At 47.1% G+C, this 17,793-nt stretch overlaps 5 non-coding genes across 5 annotated transcripts; 4 read left to right on the top strand and 1 right to left on the bottom strand.

The window, feature by feature from the left end:
• Positions 1-1,012: 1,012 nt before the first annotated feature.
• On the bottom strand, positions 1,013-1,086 carry trnan-guu (transfer RNA asparagine (anticodon GUU)). Its single transcript has one exon. It is a non-coding gene; the product is annotated as a tRNA-Asn (tRNA).
• A 10,066-nt stretch (positions 1,087-11,152) lies between these two features.
• trnas-cga (transfer RNA serine (anticodon CGA)) lies at positions 11,153-11,234 on the top strand. Its single transcript has one exon. It is a non-coding gene; the product is annotated as a tRNA-Ser (tRNA).
• A 957-nt stretch (positions 11,235-12,191) lies between these two features.
• On the top strand, positions 12,192-12,262 carry trnag-gcc (transfer RNA glycine (anticodon GCC)). The gene has a single exon. It is a non-coding gene; the product is annotated as a tRNA-Gly (tRNA).
• Positions 12,263-14,458: 2,196 nt separating this feature from the next.
• On the top strand, positions 14,459-14,529 carry trnag-gcc (transfer RNA glycine (anticodon GCC)). The gene has a single exon. It is a non-coding gene; the product is annotated as a tRNA-Gly (tRNA).
• A 2,955-nt stretch (positions 14,530-17,484) lies between these two features.
• Positions 17,485-17,603, top strand: LOC138234889 (5S ribosomal RNA). The gene has a single exon (XR_011187964.1). It is a non-coding gene; the product is annotated as a 5S ribosomal RNA (ribosomal RNA).
• The last annotated feature ends 190 nt before the right edge of the window (positions 17,604-17,793 follow it).

Here is a 17,793-nt window from a genome sequence, read left to right as displayed (position 1 = left end):
CATCATTCATCTTTGCGCATCTGTGAAAGGTAGACTCTTGAGCAATGTTTGAGCCAGCTCTAAGGCAACTAGTGCTATTGGACAGACACCTCTGGAAGATCCTAAGAGTCTCTTAACACCACTTCCAGCAGCAAGCTTAATTGTTCGCTGGAGGTCTCCCACCCAGGTACTGACCAGGCAAAGAATCACCAGTACATTGAATGAGGAAGTTAATCCTGAAATCCAATTACATATCTCAAGGTAAGACAAATCCATAAGAACATGTCTTAGTATTACTTCGTTTACATTAGTATGGCACTGAGTTGGAGCTCCTCTTTAAGCTGTGGTTTAGTTTTGCATTCATGTGTTTCTAGAGCAGTTATTTATGGGGGTGGGTGGGTCTTTCACAGAGGCTCAGGACAAATCCCCCACCTGAAAGTCTAATGTGTGTGTTCAGACAGTCACAGGTCAAGAGCCAGGCAGGAGGACAATGGACAGAAGAGCCAACGAACTAAAAATAAAAGAACAGATATGAAAAAGCCACCATCTTTTTCTTTTTGACATTTTCTGACTTTCATGCAAGCCAGGACAAAGTTGCTCATAGCTACTTGTGGATTCAAATACTCTATCGAGTGCTTTGATGAGTTTTTGCAATTTGATTGTCGTCCTGTCAGCCTGTTTCTGTTTTTTTTTTTCAATCTAGGGATGGAAAGTATGAGGGAAATGATGGAGCAATCAATAACCGCTCCGGAAAAATGGCAGAAAGAAATGGTCCGTCACTAAGGACATTTGTGAAGCAGAGGAGTGACATCACCACAAAGGCGACACATTCTGCTGATGGTTTTGGTGAATAATGATTGAGGCGCGTTAAGAGAAAGGCAGCTGTGTCAGCATGCGTAGGCTGCAAAGGATCAAGCAAAGGTTTACTCCATGCTGAAAAGAGAAGAAAAGAAGCACAACGTTTCGACTGTGGAGCCTTCTGCGCCATCTTCTTTAGCGGTGATGATGTTCACATTGGAAAAAATGAGACATGCGTCCCTGGGTGGGCTTGAACCCCCAACCTTTCGGTTAACAGCCGAACGCGCTAACCGATTGCGCCACAGAGACTGACGGCCTCTTGTACTCCCTACATTTGCAGGTTTATGGTCAAAGAAAACAATCACTTGCGCTTCTTGCAGCCGGCAATCTTTTTCCACTGACAACCAAGAAATGGATTTCATCTTTCACAAGCTGTATGGATTTCTTCAAAAACAAGTTATTCCAGAAAGGAAATGAATTCTTGCATTAAACTGAACCAAGCTGTACATGTTTGTCTGAAATGAGACATTCGGCACAACAAGACACGGAGAGAGGCACCGCTGGTATTCAGACCCAGGATCGCCTGCTGACTAGGCGGGCACTTTAAGCCACTAGGGAACAGCGCCAGCGGAGCACCGCGCTTTTACAGACACTTGGACACATCTGCGTTCGGTGTGCACTTAACCTGCTCTCTAAGCCCGTTGCCTCCGTCCCATTTAATAGCAGAACTGACGCCAAGAGAAATGATGAGAAATGGCATTTATCGGGCACTTTTCATGTCCAAGGAGCTCAATGCCCTTGACACCACCCCAAGGCGACAGAGCTGTGCATTCTTTGGCGACACCATTTTTTCTTTTGTTTAATTTCTATACTTATTGATAGAATAAAAACGATATGTCATGTACTGTAAGGGAAATGTCTCTTTTCATGGGGAAAGCTAGCACCAGCAAATGTTGTGTTTAGAAGAAGTGATTTAACATGACACGTGACCTAATTTACCGGAGCAAAAGCTCACCCAGCAAGCCCTGCTTTACTTCTACAGGAGAGAAGTACTGTAGAGTCTGCAAGATGTTCAGCTGGGTAGCTACGTCAGCATGCCTCGGCTGCAAAGGAACAAGTAATAGGTTTATTGCATGCTGAAAAGAGAAGAACGGAAACACAGCGTTTCGACTGTGAGGTCTTCTCACACCTGAAGAAGTCTCACACCTGTAAAAGGCTCCATGGTTTTCTTTCTTCTCTTTTCAACATGGAATACACTTATTGTCTGCAAGATGTGACAATTTCATGGTGTTTTGGAAGAAAACCTTTTTTCTTTGAATTCAAAATCAATCGGAATTTCAGCACGACACATCAACACTTTTTCAATTTTAAGGAGATGATATTTTAAACCTGATAAAAATAGTAGGAAACACAAGTTTCTTGCTGTGAAAATTTAGATGGGGAAGTGTACTACTGGTAGCAGTGTAGAGCTCTCTGTGGTGGAGTGCAAGCGCATGTTCTATGGGCCAGTGGCGTAATGGATAACATGTCTGACTTCGGACCAGAAGATTGTAGGTTCGAGTCCTGCCTGGCTCGTGAGGCTTTTAAACCTCTCAGGTTCCTCGGTAACAGGTTGCCGTCATGTATATGAACTATAGAAAAGCATCTGCCACAACCCGTAAATTAGCACGCAAGTGCGGGCTAGTTAACACAGAACTGTATGGAGATCATCTCCAGCTCCGAGCTCAATTGCAATGAAAAAACATGCAGAACAGAACTGGAGAGCAGCTGAATTTGTGCTCAGTAGGGTGGGGAGGACTCAGCATTGCTATTGTTCTAATTGGCATGAACTGCAGGGGATCTGAATCAGAACACGTCAGTTAGTTCGATCATTGCGTCAATATGTAGGCCACGTTAATATAGAATTATTACTTTGTCTGTCTCGTCTTTGTATATAGCTGAATGTCCCTGACAATTTCATGTTGCCTGCGATGTGTCCCCTCTCCCCACAGCAGTGGCAGATGATCAGCCGTCGTCGCTCCCCCAACATCGTCGCGCTGGGCGTCTCCTCCTCCCCATCTGATTCCCCGTGCGCCCCTCCGTTGGTGCCCACCGGTCTCCTCGAATACGGCAACAGTGTGCTCAGCCAGAGCCAGGGCCTGCTCCAAGGGGACCAGTGCGGCCAGCATCACGTGGCACTGCACCTCAGTCGGCGCCGGGGCCAGGAAAGCCTGGAGCGCTATTTCCCGGTGGGCCTCCTCCGGAAGAGTAGGGTAACCCTGGCGGGCTAAGTAGGCCACGTCTGCGGCTGTTACCTTCACTGTTACCTGGATACCTCTTTATCTAGAACTCACTCTTCCCCCTGCCTGTCTGGCTTCTTTTAATCCTTCTGTGCCCGGATTGCAGCGGGTAAGATATTTTTCCAAGAAAAAAAGAGAAATTAAAAAAAGAGAAATTTCACCAGAGCCCCTGCTCATGTCTAATTTTTAGTTTAGAAGGATTCAAGCAGGATTTTGGATGAAAGGCAGCGACCTTAATCAAGCCCAAATCATAATTGAACCCGTTCAGAGCCTACATTACATTTTAGTGTTTCATTCTGAGCAGAATGCCCTCACACCTGAAGAAGGCTTGCGTTTTCTTCTCTTTTAAGCATGTGTACAATGCTGTAATACAATTTAAAATAATTAAAAGTTTAAAAAGTATCAACTAAACTCCATTAATATCGAGTGTCTTTTATACAGCTTTTATACAGCTTTTAAGTATAGATTACACTTTTCTAAAATGTATTTAAAAAATAAAAACGATTACTAATCTAATCTTTCCACGTTTGATCCCAAAATCCCAAGAAAAATTAATCTAAACTAGGAGAAAGCTATGCTGAAAGTTTATTAATATACTTAGAAGACAAAGATAACAATTTATGTTGCATTTGTCTGATTGTGAATCAAAAAATACATTTAATTAACTGCTCTCAGTGACAGCTGACAATCCTCCATACACTCAAGTGAAAAATTAGTAATGCCAATGTAAACGTGGTATTTACAATTTGTTGATAATAGAAATGTTAAGTTCTCTAAAGCTTTTTGAGGCAGCAAAAGATTTGAACACCCTATATTGTAATGAGCTGCTGAGCTGAGAATGGGTTATGTTCCTGCTGTCAGAGGGGGTGGAAAGTGCCCGCGGTTATTTAATTAGTATTACAATTCACACTGATTCCCTTGAAAAGGTATGGACATAAGAATATTCGTGCGTGGTCAAAAAATGGCATTAAGCACTTAAAATTAATATGGTTAATAAGAGTAAACTGGAACATGCTGTACAAGATCGGCTAAACTGGGATCTATCGCTTACGCCTGAAATTGGAGCTGCTGTCGCAGTGAATAGCGACTAATAAGTCTGTCTTTCTGTGGGGGGAAGGGAATCTGATCTGATCTGCAAACCTCCAACAGAGCTGTTCAACTGGTTTTTGTCGGGCACATCAAGTGTCAGGTGTAAGCGATAAATATATTTAGCTGAAAAGCTGTACAACGCAAGACATTTCAGTACTCTAGGTTTCGTGAAAAAGCACATTGTGCTGCTGTAATACAGTTTAAAATAATTAAAAGTCTAAACAGTATCAGCTTAGGTATGGGTTGTATTTTTAAAAAAGTCAAAAACCGCACTCAAAATGCAATTTAGCGCTTTCTGGCAAGAGGAGACACCCAAATTAATAATGTAACATGCTACTGTTTGTGCATGGATATAGTTATAATGCTATTTCCTTAGACACGTGATTCCATGTTTTATTTTGAATCCCCGGCGGAACCGGGCATCCATAAGAATCAAGTACTGTAACAGGTTTATTCTATGCTGAAAAAAAAAGAAGAAAGAAAACACATTCCATAAGAATCAGCGCCTTTATATAGCGCCTTTAAAGGTGGCTTCTCAAAACGCTTTACAGGATAAAAACAACAATAACAACAACAACAACAACAATATTGTGTTTCATTGCACTTTGACAGATTGTCTTTAAATCAACTGTTGATTTAAAGTTTGACAGTAAATGTTTATATTGTAACGCATACAGCCTCCATTTCTTATTAAAAATGTAGCCTAAGAGGGGGGGTCTGCTCTCACAATCCTCCATATACTCAAGTGAAAAATTAATAATGCCAATGTAAACATCGTATTTACAATTTGTTGATAATAAAAATGTTAAGTTTTTTAAAGCTTTGTGATAGTTTACCCAGTTTACCCATTGTTATTAAAAATGACTTGGATTCGAACATGTTGTGATATTTAGAAATATAAAAGTCAATTAATTGTCAATTTCCATATTTATGTCTTTATTTAGCGGTTTCATTAGTGACAAAGGCTAAACTTTCTTGGAAAAATGTCTTTGCTGTCTTGCTGATACATTAAGCTTTCTAACCTCAGCCACAAAGTCATGTGACTGATTTTTCGCCCTGTTTCGTTGGTTAAACGCAATGATCACAAGCACCACCATGGTAACTGGGACATGTAGTTTTTAATTCAGATTGAATTATAACTGTACGTACTGTAGCGGCGAGGCTTATTAATAAGACAGAATTAAGTGTTGCTGTGCTTTCCCAAATGAGGCCCCATCTCCCTCTTCATCTCTGTGGTGCAGTCACAGAGAAGCTATTCATGCAGACTGATTTAAAGATGTTTTCTTTTGATAAGGTACAGCTCCCAAATGGGGATGCACTTAGCTAAGCCTGGCTATCATGATCAATGGTCATCCATTGGCGCCTAAAGGTCTGCAAGATTCCAAGAGAGAGCCTCATCCAAGTGGTCTACAACCCCAAGGTCAGCATCACCAGAGCACCGTCGCAAGCTGAACAGCAAAGCCTGGCATAGAGCCAGAGAGCGCGGATTAGACAGCAACAAGCCTGCAACTGCTTCTTTGTGCCCGCAGGAGATCTGAATCCCCAGAGATTGGATGAGTATTCAACTTCACTGCATGACAGCTCGAGAATTCAATTGTTATCCCAACCATTTGATATCAATTTAATTCCTAAGAGTTATGTACTTGTTTTGAGTATCTAGTGTAGAAGTTATAACCAAGTTCATTTACGAAACGGTCTAAATGAATGATATACTGAACGTATGTCCTCTTGATATATGTAACTCTTTGTAACTGACTGAATATATACCTTTTGTATTCTGATAACCCTCTCGATAAGATCTGTTAGGTTTACATGCATATTCTATGTATTAATAAATGTATCCTCATGTATTAGTACCTGTGTGTGTGCGTTGTTTGAGTTATATCGCAAGGTTGGATTCTAAAGCCATTAAAAGAATCATTTTGTGATTTACTGCTACAATGAATAATTGTCCCAGTAAATCCCAAATCCTACAGAACTAGTGCCTTCAGAGAGCACACTACAGATGTTACCTATTTATCGTTGAACAGGATGTATGTGATGTGGCGACTAGGTTCAATTTTGTATCCTCTTTAAAAGATTAAGGACTGGGGTGAGTGTGATTTACCACCCTTTCAGCTAAGAACCCGACGTGCGGACCGTTTAAGCTGCATAGACTCGGTCGTTTAACTCTTCTCCATTAGCAGGGTTAAGGTTAAAGAAAAAAACATTGCTGACTTCTTTTTTTTTTTTGCCAGCCGCGAGCGCAGATTAGCAAGATTTGTATTTCATGTTTTGCAAGTTGCATCCATTTTAAGAAAAACAAGTCGCGTTAAAGACAGGAAATGAATGCTTGCATTTAATTAAGTCTAGCCGTAGGCGGTTGTCCATAATGACCCGTTCTGTTCGAGAAGACGGAACAAAAAAGGCACCACTGGGATTCAGACCCAGGGTCTCCTGTTTACTAGACAAGTGCTTTAACCAACTAAGCCACAGCACCCCGGGAGCACTGTCCTTTTGCAGCCACTTGGACACACCACTCAGACACATCTGCATTGCAACTTGCTCCGCCTGCTCGCGGAGCAAGTTGCCACCTTTACATACAATAGCAACATCGACACCAAGAGAAAGGATGACAAATGGCTTTTATCTGGAACTTTTCATGTCCAAGGAGCTCAATGTGCTTTCTGTGTACAACAGGGCCACTGAACTGCACACTGGCCACTGAACCACAGCAGTGGCTTGCTGGCTTGACATCTCCCAAGGAAAATGTTGAAATCGCATGTGGAACAGGAAAAGGACCCTCGAGTACGAGGGAAAAAAAAGAAAAAGATCATCTGGAGTGCACCAAGCCATGTCCGGACAGCCTAGCTTCCACGACGAGGTGGCCGAGTGGTTAAGGAGATGGAATGCTGATCCATTGTGCTCTGCACGCATTGGTTCGAATCCCTTTCTCGTCGCTCTCCATGTTTGACGTTGGCCATCCTGTTGTTTGCTCCGGTTCTAGAGCCGTACATTTTCTAGCGGTGGCTGAACATGGTATAATAGGCTAACGTTGGTATCGAGCAGTGACAGTATTTACGTGCCGCTGCTGCCAAGTGGCTCTGGGTTGAGACCGCGTTTTCACTTACTTGCAACGCAAACGGAGAAAGCGATTTTTGACAGTCTCTCGAGAGACTGCGCTAGGTGTTTAGGGATAGACTTTGTCAGTTCCCCCTGGGATGATGGCCTCTCAAATAGTTTGTGATTCCCCTAGACGTTTATACAGTAGAAGCCTGCTTCGTGGCTTAAATCCAAGCTAAGGAAACAAGTTAGAGGTCTGATGCAGAACTGCGAATTCGATGAACGGGAACACTACAGTACATTGCACTGTATGTGTGAGGAAAGCTGCCCCCTTCAGTCCCTTGTCGACCGAACAGAGGACTGTAAAGGATACTGCCAAGAAACTTAAGGATGCTGGTTGGAATCCAGCTCCAAAGAAGCCCCTTTGGGTGTTATGTCATCAAAAAGTAAGAACAGCGAATCTCCCTTTGATCAAAAGTGCAACAGAGCTGTTTTCCGTGGAGCAGGTTTCAGACCCGTAGACCTGTTTTATTTGTAGGGCAGGGCGCATTCCCAAACGCGAATCTCCTGTTTTAGAAGTGCTTTGGGTGGTGTAGCGGCGATGCTTATTAATAAGAAAGAATTAAGTGTTTCTGAGCTTTCCCAAATTAGGCCTTATCTCTCTGTTCATCTCTGTGGTGCAGCCACAGAGAAACTATTCATGCAGGCTGATTTAAGGTTTCCCTTGATAAGGGACAGCTCCCAAAGGGGGATGCACTTAGCTAAGCCTGGCTATCATGATCAATGGTCATCCATTGGTGCCTATCTGTCTAGGGAGTGCCAGATGGACATCTGGACTGCATTCCTAAGTGTCAGGAGTAAGTGACTCATATCTCACCTTGATCAACCAATCAGGGACTGGTAGGGCCGAGTAACCCACGTGGGACTCTGATGCCCATGGAACTTTCAGCCAATCAACGAGCTGAAGTTCCTCCAGGTAAAAACAGGCAACACAGAGAGCCTGAGAGATTCAGTGGGAATTCAGTAGAGAATTCTGTGGAGTTTTCTAAAGGGAATTCAAAGGAGAATTCCAGGGCAGGACAGCCCAGGAGCAGAAGGCTCTCAAGGGCAGGACATTCTCACAGCGCGCCTCCTGACCATCCTGAGACTCAGCCCGGACAACCACGGAACGGCCAGTGTGTCCGAGTGCCAGAACTTTCCTTTGTTCTAAGGGTCTAGAGCGGAGGTTGCCAGAGAATAACCAGAGGATCCACCCGAGGTTAGCACCAGCAGCGGGCCTCGTGAACAGGTCGGAACTGTGGACAGTTGAATCACTATTCAGAACTAGCTCTTCATCAGGAACGAACCGGTCTTCTTCTTGACTTGCTGGGACCCACAGTCATCTTTTCTCCTGTGCACAAACTTTGCTAGTTAAAGCCAACACTAACTAGCCGGTCAGTGAGCATCAGCAGCGCACCGTCGCAACCCGCACAGCACAGCCTGGCACCTAGACAGAGAGCGTGGATTGGACAACAACAAGCCTGCAACTGTTTCTTTGTGCCCGCAGGAGATCTGAATCCCCAGAGATTGGATGAGTATTCAACTTCACTGCATTACTGCTCGAGAATTCAATTGTTATCCCAACCAGTTGATATCAATTTAATTCCTAAGAGTTATGTACTTGTTTTCAGTATCTAATGTAGAAGTTATAACCAGGTTCATTTATGAAATGGTCTAAATGAATGATATACTGAACGTATGTCCTCTTGATATGTGTAACACTTTGTAACTGACTGAATATATACCTTTTGTATTCTGATAACCCTCTTGATAAGATCTGTTCGTTTTACATGCATATTCTATGTATTGTAACGCCCTCGCCTGGTGGTGAGGAGGAAGCGCCCCCAGGCACTCGTAGTACCGCTGGGCATGCTGGGAGTGGTAGCCGGAGTGCGGCCTAAGCGAGAGAAGCTCGCCCCACACCCAAAGTCTGTCAAGGCCCTGTGCATCCTGTGGGAGGCCTTGGAGGTAAAGGACGGGGTGCTGTGCCGGGGGTGGCGGGTACCCTCCAGTGGCGAGGTACGGTGGCAGCTGATGTTGCCTTGGTCGCTCCGCGGGGCGGTGCTCCGAGCAGTGCATGGCCAGCCGGGCGTGGGGCACTTCGGCGGTAAAAATACCCTGCAGCGCCTCCGAGGCCATTTTTATTGGGGTCTTTGCCACCAGGACGTGGAGCGGTACTGCCGAACGTGTGCAGTGTGCGTGGCGCAGAAGGGTCCCCCCGAGCGGTCTCGGGCCCCCCTCCAACAACACCAGGCGGGGGCTCCTATGGAGCGGGTGTGGGTGGACGTTTTGGGCCCGTTTCCGCGCACCGAGGCCGGGAACCTCTACGTCTTGGTGGCCATGGATTATTTTATGAAGTGGCTGGAGGCCTTCGCCCTACCGGACTAGAGTGCCCCCATGGTGGCCGATGCACTGCTGGAGGGGATGTTTGCCAGGCTGGGGGTGCCGGAGGAGTTACATAGTGACCAGGGGCGTAACGTCGAGTCCCAGGTCTTCGCCAGAGTGTGCCAGCGCCTGGGGATCACAAGACGCGGACCACACCGCTGCATCCCCAGAGCAACGGGTTGGTGGAGCGGTTTAATCGTACCCTCACCACCCAGCTGGCCACCCTGGTGTCCCGGCACCAACGGGACTGGGACCGCCACCTCCCCCTTGCGCTCTGGGCGTATCGGACCGCGGTCCAGGAATCCACCGGGTGCACCCCGGCCTCGCTCATGCTGGGCCGGGAAATGTGAACCCCGGTGGACCTGGTCTCCGGCCCGCTGCCCGGAGACGGGTCGGCACCGCTGGCTGGACCGGACTACGAGTGGGACCTGCGGCAGCGGATGCAGCAGGTGCACAGCTTTGCACGGACCCACTTGACACAGGCGGGGGTCCGGTAGAAGCGGCACTACGACCTGCGCTGCAGGGGGCCTGCCTTCCAGCCCGGGGACTCGGTTTGGGTGTACAACCCGTGCCGCCGCAAATGCCTCAGCCCTAAGCTGGCGCTGTCATGGGAGGGGCCCGCTGAGGTACTCTGGGTGGTGGGCGAGGTCTGCTACCATGTCCGGTTGCAAACACGGGGGAGAGTGGTGGTCCTGCACCGAGACCGCCTGGCCCCCTACCGACCCGGGAGGAGGAGCCGTGTGGGGAGGCTCTAGAGGACCAGCCGGGGCTGGAGCCGGCCGATAGTGGGGCATCCGTGGGTCGCCAGCCGTCACCGTGGCGCAGCGGCTGCTCACGCAGGGTTCCACAGCAGTTAGCCGAGTACGAGTACAGCCTGAGGGGGGTTTTCGACGTCGGCGAGACGCCAGACGCTTCAGGTTTTTAAGGAGTAAGAGTGCAGGGGGTCTAAACCTGCAATCCAGTGTGTTGAAGTATTTCACAACACTACCCCTAGCACATCTGGAAATAAATCCTCATAATGATTATTGCCCTGGGCATGTACCAAAAAATCACTGAGCATATATATATATATCACTGTGTTGAAGCTAGAGACACAGAATAAGTGCAAACACATCCTAAATACAGTGTTCCTGCACCTTTGACCTCATCCAGAATGTATCATTTTTTGAAAGGGATTGCTGTCAGAATGCACAACTGAATCCCAAACAGAATCTCTAGTCAAATATGATCATTTGTGAAACAGGCAAATGAGTCTCTCAGGTGCCCATTGCTCATTTTCAGACACAATTATGCAATACTTTCACATGCAATACACATGAACATGCAATACTTTTCAGCTGCATTTTGACATCCGGACGGGGAGACTTTATCATTTGAACGTGAAGCCAGCCTTAAACCCTCTGAGGCGTGTCTGTCTGCCGGCACGTATTTTGTCAAAGGTATTTATTTTTTTTAACGGAGAGCGACTTTGAAAAGGTTTCCGCAGCCACGTCGCACGCCGTGTTAGATTAAAGGAGGAATGCGGCGATGGCAAACTTGCTGTAGTCGTGGCCGAGTGGTTAAGGCGATGGACTCGAAATCCATTGGGGACTCCCCGCGCAGGTTCGAATCCTGCCGACTACGGCATCTGCCGTACGTCTCCTTGTGCCTGCGCGGCAAAGGCGAAGTGCTGCTTCTCCTTTCCTGGTACTATAAAAACGCTGAATTGCTTGGCCCCGCTGCCATGGAAATGAGTTCTTCAGATAACCACACATCTTGCGTTCGCACCTCTGGTGTTCTACTTATGCCTTTGAAAACCTAAAGAATAAAACTGAAAGAACCGACACAATATGTAGGTGCTCGTAAAGCACGCATTAAAGAACTGTTAACAGCAAGGGTTTCAGTGGGTTAACTGAGGAGAAGGCGTGATCGCTAATTGTTGACTTTTTATTTGGTGTTAGAAACACTCTTACTGTGCATGACGTGCAACAAATGTAGCCACAGAAATTGCATCACGCTTTCATGTATGCTATTGCAGACACCAACGTTGCCTAGATATAAAACCGAAATAGCCGTGGGTTTGCTTGCTGGTCTGAAGGATCTCTCTTCGAATCTCTATCATTTGTCAATTGAAGTAAAAGGTGCTGCAATCTGATACGTTCAGAATCAAACCCGCAGCTGTTGTTCGACTTTATTTCTTGACTAATTACAACTGAGTGTCGCATGAGCAGTTACGTAAACTTGTCTGATATATTTGAACACAAATGCCGTTCTTCAATTAAAACTAACAGTACATTGTCAGGGACATTCAGTTCTATACAAACAAGAGACAGACGAGAATATTTAGTATATAATAGACAGAAAGAGGTTCGAATCCTGCCGACTACGTTGTCCACCTCCTGTCTTTGTGTTTCGGCGCAAGCAAAGAAGCGCGCCTGTTTGGTGTTCCTGGTGGTTTTAAAACGCCCAATCGCTTGTACCCGCTGCCTTGGAAATAAGTTCTTCAGCGTCCGCGAATGGCATTTTGCAGCTGGAAGCAGATGTCGACGCGTTTTGCACAGAGCACCAAAAAAGCGTCTTTTTTGAAGGCCCAGGCACTGAGCATTGGTGGTTCAGTGGTAGAATTCTCGCCTGCCACGCGGGAGGCTCGGGTTCGATTCCCGGCCAATGCAGTGGCTTTTGCAGCGAGCGTCTCCATCACTTGCATCCCCTTGCAACTCGCAACTGAAAACCCACTGAAGCTAAGCAGGTGTGAGCCAGGTCAGTACCCGGATGAGGGTGAGCTACAGGGAAAAACAAACCTTCCAGCTGGAAGCGGTGTTAATGGTGCCGGCGGGGGGGCGCTCACCCTGAGGTCTGTGTGGGTCCCAATGCCCCAGTATAGTGACGGAGATGCTGTGTTGTAAAAGGGCGCTGTCTTTTGGATGAGATGTAAAACCGAGGTCACAGCGCTCTGTGGTCATTAAAAATGACCACCAAAACCTTTGACAAAAGCTCTTGGTAATTGATGGTCTTCAATAATGCTTCTCCTTTAGGTACATTTTAAATCAGCTGAAAAATGCTGTGAAATGGGGGGGCACTTCAGGCCAGTGTAGGATTTGGGTTACAAGAACCATGAAACTGCGCGAGAAAGCCCGTACACTGAATTACACGGCTTTCTATTCAAAGGAGGACAAAAGAAATTCCCTGAGTTCGATTTCTTGCAGCACAGAGAGAAGCACTGTTATGAGGCTGGTTAGCTCAGTTGGTTAGAGCGTGGTGCTAATAACGCCAAGGTCATGGGTTTGAGCCTCGTACGGGCCAGGTCCTTTTCTCCTCTCTTACCGAAGCTGTTAGGTTCCTTTCCGTGGTGAGAGGGGTTGTCATGCAACGCTGCCACATAGTGCCGACAGACAAGAGTGTTGCAGGAGAAGAGAAAAGTGTTTGAAGATTTAAGAGTGTCTTAGGTGGAGCCAAAATCAAGTGTCACAAATGCAAGTGGGAGGATTTCCAATGTTTAATATGGTAAAAATAAGCGGAAGTTATCTGCCGGTCCGGCACAGTCTGCCATGCTCTTGTCATATACTGTAAAGTGGTGTCGAACTGGGTGTCGAACTGGAGCCTCACCATTTGCATATGTGAGGCTCCAGTTATACATCGAGTGTCACATTAAATGACGAAAATGAAGAGTTAAAGCAGCTGGAGAGGTTTTCTTACAACTTTTGAGCTGACAGTTTTGGAAAATGTTTCCTTCACGCTGCACTGTACAACATAGGCAGCCAAGAGTCTCCAAAACAATACAGAATTGACAGATAGGAGAAAATTCCCACTCGTCCTGAAGTTCCCAAAATCCAGCACTGAGCGTAAACAAAGTGTCTAAGTAGCGTGGGAATGCTAACCCTAACCCTAGCTGGAGTTTGAGCAATCCAGCACTGAGCTTAAAAAGATGAGTCAAAGTAACGTCTAATCGGATTAGTTTCCTTAGAGCTGGTTCTGAGTTTGCTCAAGAGTTTACCTTTCACAGATGCGCAAAGAAGAATGTTGGGGGTGCACGCTTCAAGGTGCCTTACAGCTGTAGGGAGTGATTCGAAACGATTCGTGGCGTGTGCTCGTTCCCATATACCGTACGCCCCGGGGTGCAGTGCTAGGATGACGTACAATACCGCTTGGGCTCGTAACGGCGTTATATGCAAGTGCGGGACGTGAGGGTTTTCGTTTGTTCGTTTTGTTTTGCTCTGCTTTGCTTTGTTTTGCTTTCCATCGCGTTGGTAAGAGCGTAAATAAAAAGGCGATTCCTGCGTCTACCACTAATGTAAGAGCTATTTCAAGTGCGACGTGGTGCGGCTTTTCAAATGCTTGTGGGCATTTCTCTGTTGTTGATTCTTTTTTTGTGTGTAACAAAGTGGCATTTTCATGTCCGGACGGGGAGACTTTATCATTCCGACATGAAGCCACCCTTAAGTCCTCTGAGGCGTGTCTGTCTGCAAGGCTTGTATTTTGGAAATGTTTTTTTGAAAGGGAGAACGACTTTGAAATAGGCTTCCGCCGGCGCCTCGCGATCCAGGTAAGATTGTAGCAAGAACGCAGCGGCAGTGGGGCTTGCTGTAGTCGTGGCTGAGTGGTTAAGGCGATGGACTAGAAATCCATTGGGGTCTCCCAGCACAGGTTCCAATCCTGCCGACTACGTTGTCCGCCTTCAGTCGGTGTGTTTCGGCAGAAGCAAAGAAGCGCGCCTCTTTGCTGTTCCTGGTGGTTTTAAAACGCCCAATCGCTTGTACCCGCTGCCTTGGAAATAAGTTCTTCAGTGTCCGCGAATGGCATTTTGCAGATGTCGACGCGTTTTGCACAGAGCACCAAAAAAGCGTCTTTTTTGAAGGCCCAGGCACTGAGCATTGGTGGTTCAGTGGTAGAATTCTCGCCTGCCACGCGGGAGGCTCGGGTTCGATTCCCGGCCAATACAGCGGCTTTTGCAGCGAGCGGCTCCATCACTTGCATCCCCTTGCAACTCGCAACTGAAAACCCACTGAAGCTAAGCAGGTGTGAGCCAGGTCAGTACCCGGATAAGGGTGAGCTACAGGGAAAAACAAAGCTTCCAGCTGGAAGCGGTGTTAATGGTGCCGGCGGGAGGGCATTCACCCTGAGGTCTGTGCGGGTCCCAATGCCCCAGCATAGTGACAGAGAAATAAACATGTTTGGGCAACTTTGGTCACCCCCAATTAACTTCTGGGGCAGGAAAAGCACACTTTTCAAAACTTGTTTTTCAGCTCGAAATAAACGTGTTTTTTCAAACCTTGGAATCCCAATGTAACTGCCTGGCTCATTAGAGCCCACTGAGTCAGCCCTTAACCCCACTGTGCAGAAGTTGTCAAAACGGGTTTTTCAGCAGAAATAAACACGTTTGGGCAACTTTGGTCACCCCCATTTAACTTCTGGGGCAGGAAAAGCACACTTTTCAAAACGTGTTTTTCAGCTCGCTGTGACCTCTGTTTTACATCTCATCCAAAAGACAGCGCCCTTTTGCAACACAGCGTCTCTGTCACTATCATAAGTGACTGCCATCATAAGAATATGAGTCCAATATTTTAGAATATAGTCAGAATGACTTCTAACCTTACCTGTGGTGTCTTTAATCCCTATTGCTCAATGCATGGTGTACGTACTGCATAGATGTGTCTTGAGAATGAGGAATGGGCCCCTGAGACGGTCATTTACCTGTTTCACAAATGATCGTATTTTACTAGAGATTCTGTTTGGGATTCAGATGTGCATTCGGACAGCAATCCCTTTCAAGAAATGATACGTTCTGGATGAGGTCAAAGGTGCTGGAACACTGTATTTAGGATGTGTTTGCAGTGATTGTGTGTCTCCTGCTTCAACGCAGTGATATATAGATGTGCTCCTGTAATTTATTGGTACAAGCCCAGGGCAGTAAGCAGTCTGAGGATTTATTTCCAGACGGCATAGAGCAGTGAAGCAGTGAAGTAGTGCAACACACTGGATCATTATATTATTAGAATCTATTCTACTTAAATTATTACATTATACACAATTTGAGTTCATTTTAAAAAGTAAAAGGTAATGAAAGGAATGCATTTTCATAAGAAAGATAATACCGATATGCATGTGATAATCTTCCTTATATCATGTAGTGTGTCATTTGGACACTTTATGGGCTTGAAATACAAAGAAAATCATGTTCTATGGTACAAGATAAATACAAAACATAAGCTTTTATTTTAATTAGATTTGTTTATAAAGCATAAGCAATCATTTATTACATTAATATATGTGAAAATGACATTTTAGCATCATAATATTACATAAAGGTCTCTAGCATCAACACAGTGATATATATATATGCTCAGTGATTTATTGGTACATGCCCAGGTCAATAATCAGAATGAGGATTTATTTCCAGACGGGCTACAGGTAGTGTTGTGAAATACTTCAACACACTGGATAAAAACCAAAGAAATGAAGATATGTAGCAATCACATTGTAACAGGGGTGACAGTGACAGTGACTTAATGCTTATACTAGTGGACTTTTGGTACCTTTAGGGTACGGAGCGAGCCGCAGGGAAGGCTCGCTCCGTGCGCACACGTCCTTTCGATGCCAGTCCAACAAGTGCTCCGCATTAGCTGCGTCGGGGCCCCGGCGTGTCGCACCTCACCTCACCTCGCACTGCCCCCTCCTTGAATGTCTGCCGCTGGGCATGCCCTGCTCTCCTCCGCCTTATCTTATCGCGTGTGAGCACCGACAATGGCCACAATGCCGGGGAATGGCACCTGTAAAGTGTTAATTAGGGCACAGGAACAGCCCGTCTCGTCTCGGGGGGGGCGGCTTCAGAGACAATACAGCAAACACAGCGGGGCGGGGGAAGAAGACGACACCACACATGCGGGTACATTCAGCTCCGGCGGGAACGAGACATTTGTCGGTCTTTTCAAGTGCCGAGAGCCGAGCAATCCTTCACTTGTATCGTTTCTCCCCGGTGACTAGATCTGGCCCTGCGACTCTCGACTGGGCTCACCCCCGGGGCAGCCCAGCAGGTGTGAGCCTGGCCGGCACCCGGATGGGAGATTCCACCCCGGAAAAGCTCCGGTTGCTGCTGCTCCTGCAAGAGGTGTGACTGGGACCAGTAGGGAGCGTTCACCCTGCGGGCTGTGTGGCTCTCTTACGCCCCAGCCTCCTGATGGCGACACTCTGCTGCACAAACAGGCGCCGTCCTTCAGGGGAGGCGTCAAACCGAGGTCCCGACCCTCCTTGGCCATTAGGAAACCCCAGGGCGTCTCTCAAAAAGAGACGCCGGGGGTGTCCCTCTGGTGTTAGTGCTCCCCTTTACCCATCAGTCGGGGTCTCCTCCTAATCCCCGTCTCACCTGTAACAATCAATGACGAGGCCCCCCTGTCCGTGAGATTTAGTACTCGCGCAAGAGACCGGGGGAAGAGCGCGAACGCGGTCCCCCGCCCCCCACAAAGTGCGCGCTCCGGGTTCCCTCTCGGGGCCCTGCAACACAGCGGAAGGGCAGCGAGAAGGAGCCTCTTGCTCTGACGGCGCAAGGCCACAAGAGGGCGGAGGCGCCGCGCGCCCGGCCGACGTGTTGGACCGGTGCGCTTTACGTGCTGAAATAAACACGCGAAAGCCCCGAAATGTTTCCAGAGTGCTGTGCACTGGAGGTTTTTGTCTGGTGAAGACTTGCCTGGTGCTCCTCCGTGCAGATTGTTTGTCCTCCTCCAGTGCGGGACGAGCCAACACAAGGGAGCGCATTCGCCAACATCCAGACACGCAATGCGATTTGGAAAGCAGCTCCTTTCCAAAGAGTTGCACACGAACGATCCTTCAGTCCCGCTCGGGGGGCACGGAGCCCCCGCCACACACAGCTTCAAGTAGCGAGTCAGGCGCCAGGGCTTTCGCTTACGGCCACACCACCCTGAACAAGCCTGATCTCGTCTGATCTCGGAAGCTAAGCAGGGTCGGGCCTGGTTAGTACTTGGATGGGAGTCCGCCTGGGAATACCAGGTGCTGTAAGCTTTTGCTCTCCCGGCCAGCAGGGGTCGCCGTTGGTGCCGTAGGCTTTGGGAGGAAAACCTGCAGGATGGAAAGGTGATCTATAGCCTCATCTCTAGAGATGTTTTGTTGCTGTGGCATGTGTGTGACCCATATTCAAAAAAAAAACCCGTCTGTAAAACGAATATCGAAGCTGCCTCTAAATCTGCAAATG

The sequence above is a fragment of the Lepisosteus oculatus genome, unplaced genomic scaffold (genome assembly GCF_040954835.1).
Source record: "Lepisosteus oculatus isolate fLepOcu1 unplaced genomic scaffold, fLepOcu1.hap2 HAP2_SCAFFOLD_76, whole genome shotgun sequence".
In the NCBI taxonomy this organism is placed as follows: Eukaryota; Metazoa; Chordata; class Actinopteri; order Semionotiformes; family Lepisosteidae; genus Lepisosteus; species Lepisosteus oculatus.
The sequence above is the reverse complement of the archived record's forward strand: the minus strand, read 5'-3'. Positions and strand labels throughout refer to the sequence as shown.